This window comes from Chiloscyllium plagiosum, chromosome 7 (genome assembly GCF_004010195.1).
Source record: "Chiloscyllium plagiosum isolate BGI_BamShark_2017 chromosome 7, ASM401019v2, whole genome shotgun sequence".
NCBI classification, from domain to species: domain Eukaryota; kingdom Metazoa; phylum Chordata; class Chondrichthyes; order Orectolobiformes; family Hemiscylliidae; genus Chiloscyllium; species Chiloscyllium plagiosum.
The window spans coordinates 113,426,831-113,441,792 of NC_057716.1; the positions used below are offsets into that span (position 1 = coordinate 113,426,831).

Consider the following 14,962-nt stretch of genomic DNA (forward strand, 5'->3'; position numbering starts at 1 on the left):
ATCCTTGCTATAGCATCTATACCCTGGACCATAAAGCTGCTAGTCCGATCCATCCCTGAGTGATGCCTCTGTAATTGCTGTAATATCCCAGTGCCATGTTCAAAACCATACCCTGAGCCCACCTTCCTGACCTGTCAGGTCTCTTGCACTGAAATAAATGCAGTGCAACTGGTCCATGGCACCTAATTCTGTGGCTTGGTCTTGCCTGCCTTGACAGTCTGACTGGTGAACAGTACCAGCCTCAGACTCATCTCTTTTCTCACTATCTCTTTAGGATTACCCCGACTCCCTCACTGATTTAATGCCTCCCGAGTGGCACTAGCAAATCTCCCTGCTCGTCGGGACCCCATGCTTTCCCCTTCCTATGCCATTGGTACCAATGAATAATGTCCTCCCACTGGTTATTTTCCCTTTTGAGAATATTCTTCTCCCTCTGTGAGACATCCTTGACACTGGCACCAGGGAGGCACCACCCCATTCTGATGTCTCACTGTCAGCTGCAGAAATGGCAGACTGTGCCCCTGACTAGAGAGTGTCCTATCACCATCGATCGTGTGGAACTGGATACACTTCACATTATGTTAGAAGCCAGTCTCAGTACCAGTAACTTGGCTGTCAGTGCTACATTCCCCTGAAAGTCTATTACCACCTACATTTTCAAAAACAGTATACTTGTCCGAGATGGGGATAGCCACAGGAGACTCTTGCAGTTCCTGCCTACCCCTCCTAGCTTTCCTGGCGGTAATCCATCGACCTGACTGTGTCTGCAGTATCCTGATTCCTGACACTGCGACCTATCACAGCCCCCGGCTACTGTCAATTCCTCACTGCCTTTAATCACTCCTCCACCAATCCATGCGATCCAATAGGATTAGCAATCACACTTCCTGCAGACAATCATCAGGATCATTGAACCTCTCCCTCATCTCCCACATCCGACAGGAACAGCACGCCACTCTACAACAGGCCATCTCTCCGCCTTAACAATCTACAGACCAAGACAAAGGCACAGTCTTACTGCTCGAAACATACTGCCCGAGAATAATTTAATGCTTACGTTTCATATCTTAAACATTTAATCAAGAGACCATAAGACATTAAAAATAAATCCTCACCTTACTCACTATTGTAGATTGAATAAAATAAAACCGACTAAGAGTGATATTTGAAGAGACTGAAACTCACTGAGCTGATCCCCGGCTCGGAGTACTTCCAAGGGTGAGGTCTCTCTGAGGGCAGCTGTGAAATGACTCTGTTTCTCTTCGCTGCCCACTCCATTTCCAGAGAGGTTTTTAAACTTCATAGCAAGTCAGCTCAGAGAGGTCACTGCTTGGCTTTATTCACTGGAGGTTGCCTTTGCTGCCCAGACCAGTATTTCTTGGCCACCTTTACTTGTCTTGGAGAAAGTGGTGGTTAACCGCCTCCCTGAAATGCTGCAGTCCATGTACACCACAGTGATGTTTGGACAACAATCTCCCTCTGGCCCCACAATCCTCCCTGTCTTTGTAATCCCCCTCCGGCTTCAGAATTTACATGTCCGTGGCATAAGATTTTTATTTGGATTCATTTTTGTTCAATAAGCCCCCCCGCCAAAAAAGTGAAATATTTCCCCCCAAACAAATTTCTGTTGATTGACCTTTTGGAGAGGCTGACATATCGACGTTGTAGTATTTTATCTCACATTGTACACGTAGAATGAAGGAACTTTCTTTTAAACATTGCTAAAAAGGGAGGCAATAGCTTAATGGTATTCCTGCCAGATGAGTGACATGTGCATTGTTCCGAGAATTAGGGATAGAATCCCAACATGGCTGATGGCGGCATCGGAATTCAATACAATCAAGAATGAAAAGGAGATGATGACCATGAAACTATTGTCGATTGTTAGAAACCCACCTGGTTCACTAATGTCCTGCAGGGAAGGAAACTGTCATCCTCACCTGGTCTGGCCAACATGTGACTCCAGACCCACAGCAATGTGGTTAACTCTCAACTGCCCTCAGGAAAAATACTTTAAAAACTATTAACAAATACTTTGCAGGTATCACTTAAAAACTGGCTGTTCCCATTGGGACCATGTGAATTTCTGAAAGGCCTGGAGTGAAACTGGACCCCATTGTGAGGTCAGTGGTGGGATCCTCCCCCTTTTTCTGAATCAAACCTGGAAGATGTATGGATGGTGTCAATCAGGAACAATAAACAGAAGGTGCTGGGAAAGCTCAGCAGGTCTGGCAGCATCTGGGAACAGAAATCTGTCCAGTGGCCCTGCCTCAGAACCGATGGGAGCTGGGAAAATTAGGATCCTGACAGTATGGAAACAGACCATTCGGTCCAAAAGGTCCCTCCGAAGGGTATCCCACCCAGACTCATTCCCCTACCCTATTTCTGTATATTTCTCCTGACTAATGCACCTAACCTACGCATCCCTGAACACTATGGGAAATTTAGCTTGGACAATTAAACTAACCTGCAGATCTTTGTATACAGGAGATAGGGGTTAAACAGTAAATAATAGGCAGGGACAGAAACCAGAGAGAGACTGAAACTTTTGGAAAGACAAAGGAGTGGATTATGATCTGGCTGGGAGGGTTCATAGCTGTTAATGGAGGGGACAGGAACTTGTGTCTGGCAGCATCTCAGTTGCCTTGGCGGGAATAGCGACAGATGATCTACGTTCTGCTGCAAAAACAGACCTCAAGCTTCCAGCTGCCTGCCACTTTAACACACGAGCCTGTTCCCTGGCCAACACCTCTGTCTCATGCTTACTTCAGTGTTCCAGTGAGGCCAGAACATACCAAATGGCACCGTACTTCAAGGACTGCAATTTCCCCTCCCATGTGGTCAATACCTTCCACTATATCTCCTCCACGTCCTGCACCTCTGCCTTTGAAACCCACACTTCCAACGAGGATAGGACACCCCCCCCCCCCACCAAGTCCTTAGCTTCCACCCAGATACAACACATCAGCCTCTGCCATTTCCACTAGCCACAATCAGACTGCACCACCAGATTCTTAAGGGGTTTGACAGAATGAGTACTGATGTGTCTAAACCTAAATACTGAGAGGGGAGCCTGAAACCAAATTCTGAGCCAGTCAAAGAATTAAGGGTTCTGCTTTGGATTCGTCAAGTTTAAGGCAACACAGACACGGGTAAGGGGTTTCAGTCGCAATGGAGCTGGGGTGAGGAGGAGACAAGCAATGTTTAAGAGATTGGAATTCCTGGTGTTTGGGATTGTGTAGATGTCTGATCAGAAGGTCAGCTTCGCGTCAGATATAACTGCAATACTGTGAAGAGTGTAGTTCTGCTGCATAGTTCCCAGTGAGAGGAAGGGGCTCAGCAGTAAGGGAAAGGAATTTATCTGGCAACGGGTTTAACCACTACAATGTTTCATGGGAGGAAACTGCACCTAATCGAGTAGTGGGAATGTGGTAAGCAGTTTGATAACTGAGTAACAGTGGAGTGATGGAGAGGGACAGCCAGTGAACATGTGAAACCCAACATGGTACTTTTGCACAATGTCATCTCCTGGTAGTATGTACGTAAAATCCAAAAGGGACCAAGGACACTAAATGCAAGGAATTCAGAAAGGAAAGGGAGAGTGGAGATGGAGCAGGATTTTGGGAGAGAAGGACATAACCAGAAAAGACAGAACAAGGAACAATATCTATGAATCGGTGAGGGAGACTGATGATGAGGAGGAGGAGGAATGAGAGTTAGAAAGTTTATGGTTTAGTGAGATTGGGGGAAAAGGTTAAGATGAGCTCTGATAAGGCTTGACATGAGGTTGGAGAAAGATGCAAGTTTAGGACAAAAACCGGGAGCACCACGTGAGGCAGTTTGACTCACTGGGCTAGTGGGAGGGAGGGATGCAGCAGATCAGATTATCTCAGTCTTAGTGACAGAGAAACTCCATGTGTTACAAACTCTTGTTGTTGCAGAGAAGGATGGAGGAGACAGGATGATAGACAGTGTTTTACAAAGAAACAAAGCCTGGGTAAGTGATATTTAAAGTGAGTGAACAAACCTAATGTATTTAACTTTTATCCAAAATATTAAGACAAACGACTGAAGTTCGAATCCCGTCTTGGCAGATGGTGGAATCTGAATTCAAGAAAAAAATAGCTGGAATTAGGAATCTCCTGATCTCCATGGAACCATTGTCAATGGCGAAAAACATCCTGCCAACCTGACAGTGTCCCAGCAAGCTAGTCACTGCAAAGTTTCAACAAAAGAATGAAACTGGATGGACCACTCGGCATCTAAGAAGGCACCAGGAAATACAACCACAGAATCAACGCTCTTGATGGTGCAACGCCTTCCAGACTAACATCTGGATTTTGTTGCCAAAATGTGCAGAAATGTCTCACAGACCAATCAAGGAACAGCCCGACACAGTCATACTCATGAAATCAACCCTTACAGACAATGACCAGACACCACCATCAACATCCCAAGATATTAAGTTTGTGTTGATGGAAAAGCGCAACAGGTCAGGCAGCATCCCAGGAGAAGGAGAATCGATGTTTCGAGCCTAAGCCCTTCGTCAGCCTGACCTGCTGTGCTTTTCCAGCACCAGACTCTTGACTCTGATCTCCAGCATCTGCAGGCTTCACTTTCTCCTGAAATCTCTGAATATGTCCGGTCCCACCGGCAGGACAAACCAGGCAGAGATGGTGGCACAGACAAGAGGATTTGTCCTTGGATTACTCAGCCTTGACTCCGGACACCAGGAAATCTTATGGCTCCTGCTGATTACCACGTATTGCCCTCCCTTGGCTAATTAATCACTTCTCCTTCATGTTGAACAACAATTGGAGGAAGCACTGAGGAAGTAAAATGGTGTCAAACGTACTCTGGGTACAGGATTTCAATGTCCACAATCGAGACTTGCTCTGCAACAGGATCACTGACTGAGCTGCCCATGTCCTAAAGGACATAGCTGCTCAACTGAGTCTGCAGTGCGTGGTGAGGGAACTAACAAGAGGGAAAAACTTACTTGATCTCATTGTTATGAATTGACCAGTTGCAGACACATCTGGCCATGACAGTATCGGTAAGAGCGACCATCACACATTCCTTTTGGAGACAAATTCTTGGCTTAAATTTGAGAAAAATCTCCATTGTGTGGAGTGACACTATCACCGTTCTAAAGGGGACAGATTTTGAAGAGTTGTAGGATCTCAAACTGGGTATCTATGAGGCATTGTGGGACATCAACAGCAGCAGAACTGTACTCCAGCACAATCTGTAATCTCATGCGTTTGTAAGTCTGGCACTCGCCCATCACAATGGACAGTAAAGGAGGGCATGCCAAGGGCAGCACCAGGCATACCTAAAAATGAAGTGCGAACCTGGTGAAGCTACCAAACGGGACCATCTGTATTTCAAACAGCATCAGCAGCAAGCAACAGAGCTAAACGTTCCCACAACCAATGGAACAGATCGGAACTCAGCAGTTCTGCCACACCCAGTTGTGAATAGTGATGGACAATTAAACAACTCACTGGAGGAAGCATCACAGAAATCCCCACCTTTACAGATGGAGGGGCCTCACACATCCATGCACCAGATAAGATGACAGCATTTGCAGCAATCTGCAGCCAGAAGGGCAAAGTGGGACGATCCATCTCCGCCTTGTCCAGTGGTTTCCAACATCACAGATGTGAGTTTTAAGCCAGTTCGATTCAGTTTTAACAACATCAAAAAATGGTTAAGTAGTGCAAAGGATACGGGCCCTGCCAACATTCTGGCAATAATACTGATGGCTTCGGCTCCAGAACTTGCTGCCCAACAAGCCAAGTACTGCTCCAGCACTGGCATCTACCGGTAACGTGGAACATTGCCCAGGGAGGTTCAACTCAAAAACACAGAGCAAATCCAATCCAGGCAATTTCCATCTCTCAGTCTACACTCGATCAACAGTAAAGTGATGGAAGATGTCATCAACAGGGCTACCCAACAGCAGCTGCTCAGCAACAGTCAGCTGAGTGACACTCATTTTAGGCTCCACCAGGGCCACTCTGCTCCCGATGGTGTTACCGCCCTGATTCACAATCTGGCAACCAGCTGTATCCCAGAGGTGAGGTGAGGGTGACAGGCCAGTCCCACTCCAAGATCCCTATTTCTAGCTGATTCTACCCTTGTCTCAGCTCATATACTCTCATCCACCTTGTGTTATCTCCAGACTTCATTTTCCAAACATACTCCTGGCCAGCTTCCCACATTCAACCTCCCTGTAATCTCAAGAAAAACTAAATCTCTGCTGCACAAGTACTCTCTCGTACCAAAACTTGTTGATCCATCAAAAGGCTCCTATTCATAATCAACAACATAGAGCCACAGCGATGAACAGCATGGAAACAGACCCTTCAATCCAACCTGTCCATTCTGACCAGATATCCCAACCCAATCTAGTCTCACCTACCAGCATCCGGCTCACATCCTTCAATTTAAAATTCTCACCCTTGATTTAATTCCTGGTTGTGATAATCCCTAGCTCCCTGCAGCACACACACTTTGAGACCTCGACAAACCATTCTGTTCGAGACTCCCAATGATCTGCTTACTCATTACTTCACCTGTGTGTTTGCTTTTACAGTTGCCAAAGCAACAAGGTCTGAAATTCGCAGCCAAAACCTCACAGGTCTGCTTTCCTCCTTTAAGACATTCCTCAAAACCTGCTTATTTGGCAATGCTTTTGGTCACCTGACCTAATATCATCCTTCTCTGGCCTTATATCTAAAGTTCCCAATAATATTTTTGTGAAATTATAAGCAGGATAATAAAACTACAAACTGTTGTTGATTTGGACATTATCTTCATATCTTTACTGTTGCTGTAATGAATACTCTGTAATGTCTCTTACCCAACCACATTGTGGGAGCACCTACACCACACAAACTGCAGCTGTACAAGAAAGTCAAACATCACCCTCTCCACAGGCAACAGGGATTTGGCATTAATCACTGGTATCTGTGGAAGGAGAAACACAGTTGATGTTTCAGGGCGTGCAAAATGGATTACAGGAATGAAAATGGTGCAGAATTTGATAGTCAGAAATGGAAGCAAAATACACTTGCTTGTTGGAAAAAAGAATTCTTGACTGTCAAAAATTTTCCAGACACAAAATTAATAAGCAGCTGGGCGAGAGTGAAAAATCAATTTACAAAAATGTCAGTAACAGTAATAGTAAAATACTAAACAGACCAAAAATACACCCATTGTTCGAGACTGAGGAAGCTAGATATTGACAAAGTGGTCATGAGGGAGCCCAGAGATGAAGAAGAGCAGTATAAGCTGTTATGATCCCACAGTAATAGAGATGTATAGCACCGACACAGACCCTTCCGTCTAACTCATCCATGCCAACCAGGTATCCGAACTTAATCTATTCCTATTTGCCAGCACTTGGCCCATAACCCTGCAAATGCTTCCTAATTACATCATGTGTCTATTTAGATGCCTTTAACATGTTTTAATTGTACTTGCCTCCACCACTTCCTCTGGCAGCTCATTCCACCCACTGCATGAAAGAGTTGTCCTTTCGGCCCCTTTGAAATTTTCTCCGTTCACCCTAACGCAATGCCCTCTACTTCTGGACACCAACACTCTAAGGAAAACACATGGTTCATTTACTCTGTCCATGCCCCTCATGATTGTATAAACCTCCATAACATCACCTCTCAGCCGATGGCACTCCAGGGAAAACAGCCACAGCCTTCTATGCCTCACCCTGTAGCTCAAATCCTCCAACCCTAACAAAATCCTTGTAAGTCTTTTTTGAAACCTTTCTAGTTTCACATCACCCTTCTGATAGGAGGCAGGCCAGAATTGCACCCACTATTCCAAAAGTGGCCTAACGAATGTCCTGTACAGCAACACGACCTCCCGCATCCTATACTCAATGCTCGAACCGATAAAGGAAAATACACTGAACACCTTCTTCATCATCCTATCTGCCTGCAACTTGACTTGCAAGGACTATGAACCTGCAGTACAAGTTCTCTTTGTTCCGCAAACGTCTGCAGGGCTTTGCCATTCAGTGTATAAGTCCTGCCCTGATTTGCTTTTCCAAAATGCAACACCTCACATTTATCTAAGTTAAACCCCATCTGATCAATATTTTATTGTAATCTGAGGTAACCTTCTTCATTATCCACAATACCTCCAATTTTGTATGATCTGCAAACTCATTTACGATACCAAATCATTTAAATGAATGACGAAACAAATCCAGAAATAAACATCCGTTTCTCTGAGTTTGAATGTGCTCTGTGTAAATCCTGCCTATTGACTCTGTACCAGAGAAACGCTGCACATGTGCCTGGCTGCACCTTGCCCCCTACAAAGCTGGCGGCGCCGCAGGTGTCCAATGAATTCTTGCCCCGAATAAAGATGGCGGCACGCACTCATGACTGCAGCCACACTGAGGCAATTCCCCGTTGACTGAAAACACGAGACTGGGACATTCAAATATGTGTTTTCCGATGTGCACATTTTGTTTGTAAAACCTCTCCGCTCTTACAGAATAGCTCTCACCTCCTGCAGTTCCACAGACAGCCTTGAGTTTTGCGGGTATCTATTCTCTGCCCGGTTACTCGTTTGTCCTTAGTGTATTTGTACAATCACTTTGGATTTTCCTTAAACCTATTTCCTAAAGCTATTTCATGTCCCTTTTTTGCCCTCCTGGTTTACCTCGAGTATACTCCTCCTGCTCCTATACTACTCTAGGGATTCACACAAACACAGCTCTCTGTACCTGCCATATGCCTCCTTCATTTTCTGGACCAGGCCCACAATTTCTTTCGTCAAGCAGCACTCTTTCCACCTACCACCCTTGGCCTTATCAGGAACATACTGTCTATATACTCTCATTGTCGCAGGCCTATGGAGGCAATGGCAGATGAGGATAAATACGCAATCATTCTCAGTTAAGAGGTAATGTTGGGAAAGATAACAGCCTAAAGGTAGATAGGTTTCCTGGCTTTGATGGAATGCATCCCAGGGACTATAAGAGATGGTGGAGGGTGGGGTGGGGGGATAACAAATAGACCTCGTCATAATTCACTAAAATTTGTTGGATTCTGGGATGGTTTTGACAGACTGGAAGCTGCAAATGTGGTGCCACTATTTTTCAAAAAGGACCCGTTAGCTTCACTTCTGTAGTGAAGAAAATGCTTGAATCTCTCAAGGAAGTAGTGGTGAGATATCTGGGTAGAAATTGTCTCATTGAGCAGACAAAGCATGGATTTATGAAAGGCAGGTCACATATAACACATTTACTGGAATTATTTGAGGATACGATGAGTGCGTTGGACAAGGGGGACTCGGTGGATGTGGTGTACCTGGATTTCCAGAAGGCATTCGGTAAGTTGCCACATAAAAGGCTGCTGAATAAGGAAAAGATGCACAGCATTATGGGTAATTATCATTGATACAGAATCGGTTAACCAACAAAAAATAAAGAATGGGGATAAATGAGTGTTTGGATTAGTGTTGGCACTACAACTGTTTGCAATTTACACAAATGGATTGGAGTTGAGGCCCAAGTGTACGGTGTCAGAAGAAGTCACATTTGATACAAAGATGAGGTAGAGCAATGTGTGCAGAGATCACTGTAAGTCTGCACAGGGATACAGATCACTTACGTGATTGGGTAAGGATCTGGCAGATGGAGTTCAATGTTAGGAAATGTGAGGTCATCCATTTTGGTCGAACAAACAGCAAACTGGATGATAAAATGGTGAAAACATGCACCATGCTGCTGTACAGAGGGAGCTGGGTGTCCTTGTGCATGAATCACAGGAAGTTAGTTTGTAGGTGCAGTAGGTAATTAACGCAGTGAAGGGAATATTGTCCTTCCTTGCTAGAGGGATGGTTATGCTGCAGCTGTACAGAGTGCTGGTGAGGCCACACCTGGGGTATTGTGTAAAGGTTTGTTCTCCTTACTTCAGTTAGGATGTACTGACACTGGAGGGATTACAGAGGAGGGTCACTAGTTTGAGTCAGGAGTTGAGGGTTGGTGTATGTGCAGAGATTGAGAAAACTGGTTCTATAGTCATTGTAATTTAGAAGAATGGGAGGTTGGATAGGAAACAATAAAATTATGAAGGGAGTAGATAAGACAGAAACAGGGAGGCTATTTCCACTAAAGAGCATTACCTCAAAATAAGTGGGAGCAGATTTAGCTGAGGAGCTTCTTCAGCTAAAGGGTTGTGAATCTGTGGAATTCCCTGCTGAGTGCAGCATTTGACGTTATCAACTTGAATGCCTTTAAGGCAAAAGGTAGATTTGTGAACAACAAAATAATTAAGGGTTATGGTGAGAGATCAGGAAAGTGGAGCGGACGCCATGAAAAGCTCAGGCCTGTTCTTATTGAATGGTAGAGCAGGCTTGAGGGGGCAGATGAAAGTTCTTACCTTGTGCCATCAAAATTGGGCTTTATCCAATTCAAAACCTTAACGTTTACAGCTGGTCTATTATTTTCTGTAACTATTTTAAAACTAGTAGAATTATCAGAGACTCCCAACAGTGTGGAAGCAGGTCATTCAGCCCATCACATTGATACTGACCCGGAGAGCCTCTTAATCTCCCCCTGTAACATTGCATTTCCCAAGGCCAGCCAACCTGCACATCCCTGAACACTGTGGGCAATTCAGCCTGGATAATCCACCCAACCTGCACATCTTTGGACTGTGGGAGGAGACCAGAGCACCCGGACGAAATCCCTGCAGAAATCCCCAATAAGATGATCATCCCTTTCTTATTTCCCAGTTCCATCTAATTAACTTCACTGGGCGTACTCCCAGGAATATCTTCCCTAAGCAAAAACAAAATGCTATCCCGAATCAAAAATGCCACTCCCCCTCCTCTCTTGTCCCCCTTTCTATTCTTCCTATCGTATCTATGCCCTGGAACATTAAGCTGCCAGTCCTATCCATCCCTGAGTGATGCCTCTAATTGCTATAATATCCCAATGCCATATTCAAAACCATACCCTGAGCTCATCTGCCTTGCCTGTCAGGCCTCTCCTATTGAAGTAAATGCAGTGCAACTGCTCAGTTCGTCTTCATTCTGTGCCTTGCCCTTGCCTGCCTTGACTATTCGACTTCTGAACTGTACCAGCCTCAGACATATCTCTTTGCTCACTATCTTCTTGGGTTTACACACACTCCCTCACTGGTTTAAGGCTTCCCGAGTATCACCAGAAAGTTTCCCTGCCTAGATATTAGACACCTTCCATTTCAGATACAATCCATCCTTCTTATGCAGGTCAACTCTACTCCAGAGGAGATCAAAACGATCCAAAAAACGTGAATCCTTTTCCCCTGCACCAGCTCCTTAGCCACTCATTGAGCACCTCCTCCTCCTCTGTAATATGGATATTTTGCAAGATGTCACCATTTATTTCCCCACATTCTATATCTCCCATGTATTTATCCAGAGTAAACACGACTGCAAAATACTTGTTTCCTATCTCGCCCATCACCTGCAGCTCCACACAATGGCTGCCTTGCTGATCTTTGATGGTCTCTATTTTCTCCCTAGTTAGCCTTTTGTTCCTCATGTATTTACAAAAACCCTTCGGATTATCCTTAACCCTATTCGGCAAAGCTATCTCACGTCCCTTTTTTGCCTCCTGGTTTCCCTCTTAATTATAGTCCTACTGCCTTTATACTCAAAGGAGTTTTGGATTGGAATAAATGCAAAATATAACATCCTGACAAAACAAACGAGGGTAGGACTTACACTCAATAAAAGTAGGGTCGTGAGTAGTGATATGAGAACAAAGACACCGACGGCTTCACGTGTTTGAAGTTTGTGTTACATGAAGACAGGATGGTTAAGAAGGTGCTTAGCACACTTACCTTCATTGTTCAGACCTTTGAGTACAGGAGTTGGGACGTTATGTTGAGGTTGTACAGGACGTTAGGGAGGCCTCTTCTGGAATACTCTGTCCAGTTCTGGTTGTGCTGTTACAGGAAGGATATTATTAAATTGGAGCAGGTTCAGAAGAGATTTACCAGCATGTTGCCATGAATGGAGGGATTGTGTTCTCAGGAGAGGCTGGGTAGGCTGGCAATTTTTTTCACTGGCGTGCACGAGGTTGAGGGGTGACCTTATTGGAGGCTTATAAAATTAGAAAGAGTGCAGATAATTTGAATAGCTGGGGGAGAGGGGGTTTCAAAACTCGGGTGCAATAATTTTGAGAAGTAATTAGAAAGGTTTGAGAAAAGACGTGTGAACTAAACTTCCAGAAGAAGTGGTAGCTGTGAATACAATTGCAATATTTAAAATACATTCAAATAAGTACATAAATAGGAAATATTTGGATGGATGTGGACCAAGCGGAGGCAGGTACAATTAGTTCAGTTTGTAATTATGGTTGGCATGGACGGGTTGGACCACAGGACCTGTTTCCTTGCTGGATAACATTATGACTCTAATCCTCACTAATTCTAAATTCCTCTATCCTCAACTCTCCCGATCACTGTCACCTCATCCAGCCTCACAACTCTTCCTTATTTATATAATTCCTCACCAGCCACAGAACGCTCCCTATCTCATGTCCTCCAGTTTCTCAGATCTCTGCAATATGTGCCTTTCTTTTGTTCCAGCCTTGAGGATGACCTCATTCACTCAGATTGGTTGGAGGACAAACTGGTACGACCTGGTCCTCCAGTACTGCTCTCTGCACCCTCTTGGCCTGCGCTGACATCAATCATCGGGGCCCATTGTGAGGTGAGGTTTGGGATCCTCCCTCTCTCTGCCCTGGGATGAGCTTCAACATTCACAGTCAATGGGCAGTATCAGATTACAGGGGCTGGGGCTATTCAGCCATTGGGGCTGTACTCTCTCCCTCTGGAGATGCTGCAAATCTGTCCCAATTCCCTTCCCATTTGCCCATAGCCCCGAAAATCGTCTCTTAAAAAGTAAAACTCCATATCTGTTTATGAATAACTGCTGAGTCTGTCCAGCTGCCATTCAGACTTTTCCAGATGCTCGGAACTTACCGAATAAAATAATGTTCACATATTCACATATCATTTGCCAATTACCTGAAAATAGTTACTAAAATTGTGACATTGTTAACAATTCCCATCTCTCTGCAAATTAAATATCCTAGAAACAAATTTGCACCTGGTCAAAGTCACTGATTAACCTTCTCAGCTCCAAGGACATTTATCTGTGCTTCTGCTAGCTCTCCACAAAAGAGGAACACATCTTATTTTCATTTATTAGTGTCATAGAGATGTACAGCACAGAAACAGACCCTTGGTCCAATTTGTCCATGCCAACTAGGAATCCTCAACAAATGGAGCCCCATTTGCCAGCTATTGGTCCGTATCATTGGAAACACTTACTATTCATGTACCCAATTAGATGCCTTTCAAATGTTGTAATTGTATCAGCCTCCACTACTTCATCTGGCAGCTCATTCCACACATACACCACACACAGCTTGAAGACTTTGCCCCTTAGAACCGTTTTTAATCTTTGCCCACTCAAAGTAAGCCCATGTGATCTTATTTTGAACCCACCTAACCTGGGGGGAAAAGACCCTGGCTGTTCACCTTATCCATGCCTTTCATGATTTTATAAATCTCCATGAAGTCACCTTTGACTCTCCAGGGAAATTAACCCCGGCCTATTCAGCCTCTCCCTGTAACCCAAATCCTCCAACCCTAGCAAACCCTAGTAAATCTTGTGTGAACACTTTCAAGAATCACAACATCCTTTCCAGAACAGGGAATTTCGAACTTAAAACATAATTCCTGTAATGGCTTAATCAATGTCCTGTCTAACCACAATTTGACATCCCAGTTTCTGTACTCAATGCATTGACCAATAAATATACCAAACCTCACCTTCACTAGTCTGCCTACCTGCGACTCTACTTTCAAGGAAGAATGAACCTGCACTCCATGGTCTCTATGTTCAGCAACATTCCCAAGGACTTTACCATTAAGTGTACAAGTCCTGCTCTGATTTGCCTTTCCAAAATCCAACAGCTTAAATTTGTCTAAATTGAACCCAGTGTGCCATTCCTCGGTCCAATGGCCCATCTGGTCAAGATCCTGTTGCATTCTGAACTAACCTTCTTCACTATCCACTACACCTCCAATTTTGGTGTCTTCTGTAAACCCACTGATCATATCTCATATATTCACATCCAAGTAATTTATTTAAGGACCCAAAATCCATTCCTGCAGGACAATGCTGCTCACAGGCTGCTCACAAGCAACACTCCATCACCACCCTATGCCTCCTACCTTCAAGCGAGTTTTGTGTCCAAATGTATGGTTCTCCCAACATTTCATGTTATGTAACCTTGCTAAACAGTCCGCTTTGTGGTACATCGTGCAGTCTCCATATAGACAACGACCACAGTCTGATTTCATCAATCAGCTTTGTCACATCTTCCAAAAATCTCAATCAAGTTAGAGAGAGAGAATTTCCCACACACAAAGCCATGTTAACTATCCCTAATCAATCCTCGTCTTTCCAAATACATCTAAATTCTGTCCCTGAGAATCTCCTCCAACAACTTACCTACCACTGACGTTAGGTTAACTGTTCTCTTGTTCCCTGGCCTTTCCTTACCACCTTTTCAAAATAATAGCACCCATCTTGCAGCACCTCATCTGTCACAAACAATGATATAAATACCTCATGGAGAGGCACTGCCATCACCTTCTTAGCTTTCCATAAGTTTCTGGGATAGACCTGATCAGGTCCCAGGGATTTATCCACCTTGCTACTGTTTAAGACATCCAGTACTTCCTCCTCTGTAATATAGACACTTTTCAAGTTATCACTATTTATTTCTCCAAACTCTCTAGAACAGAATAGCATAGTATTTCTCCCACCTCCTGTTGTTCCATAGATGGTCTTGTTGATCTTTAAGGGGTCCTATTCTCTGTCCGGTTATTATTTTATCCTTAATGTATTTGTAGAA

General features: G+C 44.3%; 2 long non-coding RNA genes across 2 annotated transcripts in view; both read right to left on the reverse strand.

Annotated features, from left to right (window-relative positions):
* LOC122551872 overlaps positions 1-11,909 on the reverse strand; it is a 26,169-nt gene extending 14,260 nt beyond the window's left edge. The window contains exon 1 of the long non-coding RNA XR_006312220.1: positions 11,871-11,909. This is a non-coding gene — a long non-coding RNA (uncharacterized LOC122551872). The remainder of the gene's footprint in view (positions 1-11,870) is intronic.
* Positions 11,910-11,937: 28 nt separating this feature from the next.
* The window catches only part of LOC122551871, a 12,188-nt gene continuing 9,163 nt past the window's right edge, over positions 11,938-14,962 (reverse strand). Inside the window, exon 4 of the long non-coding RNA XR_006312219.1 lies at positions 11,938-11,975. This is a non-coding gene — a long non-coding RNA (uncharacterized LOC122551871). The remainder of the gene's footprint in view (positions 11,976-14,962) is intronic.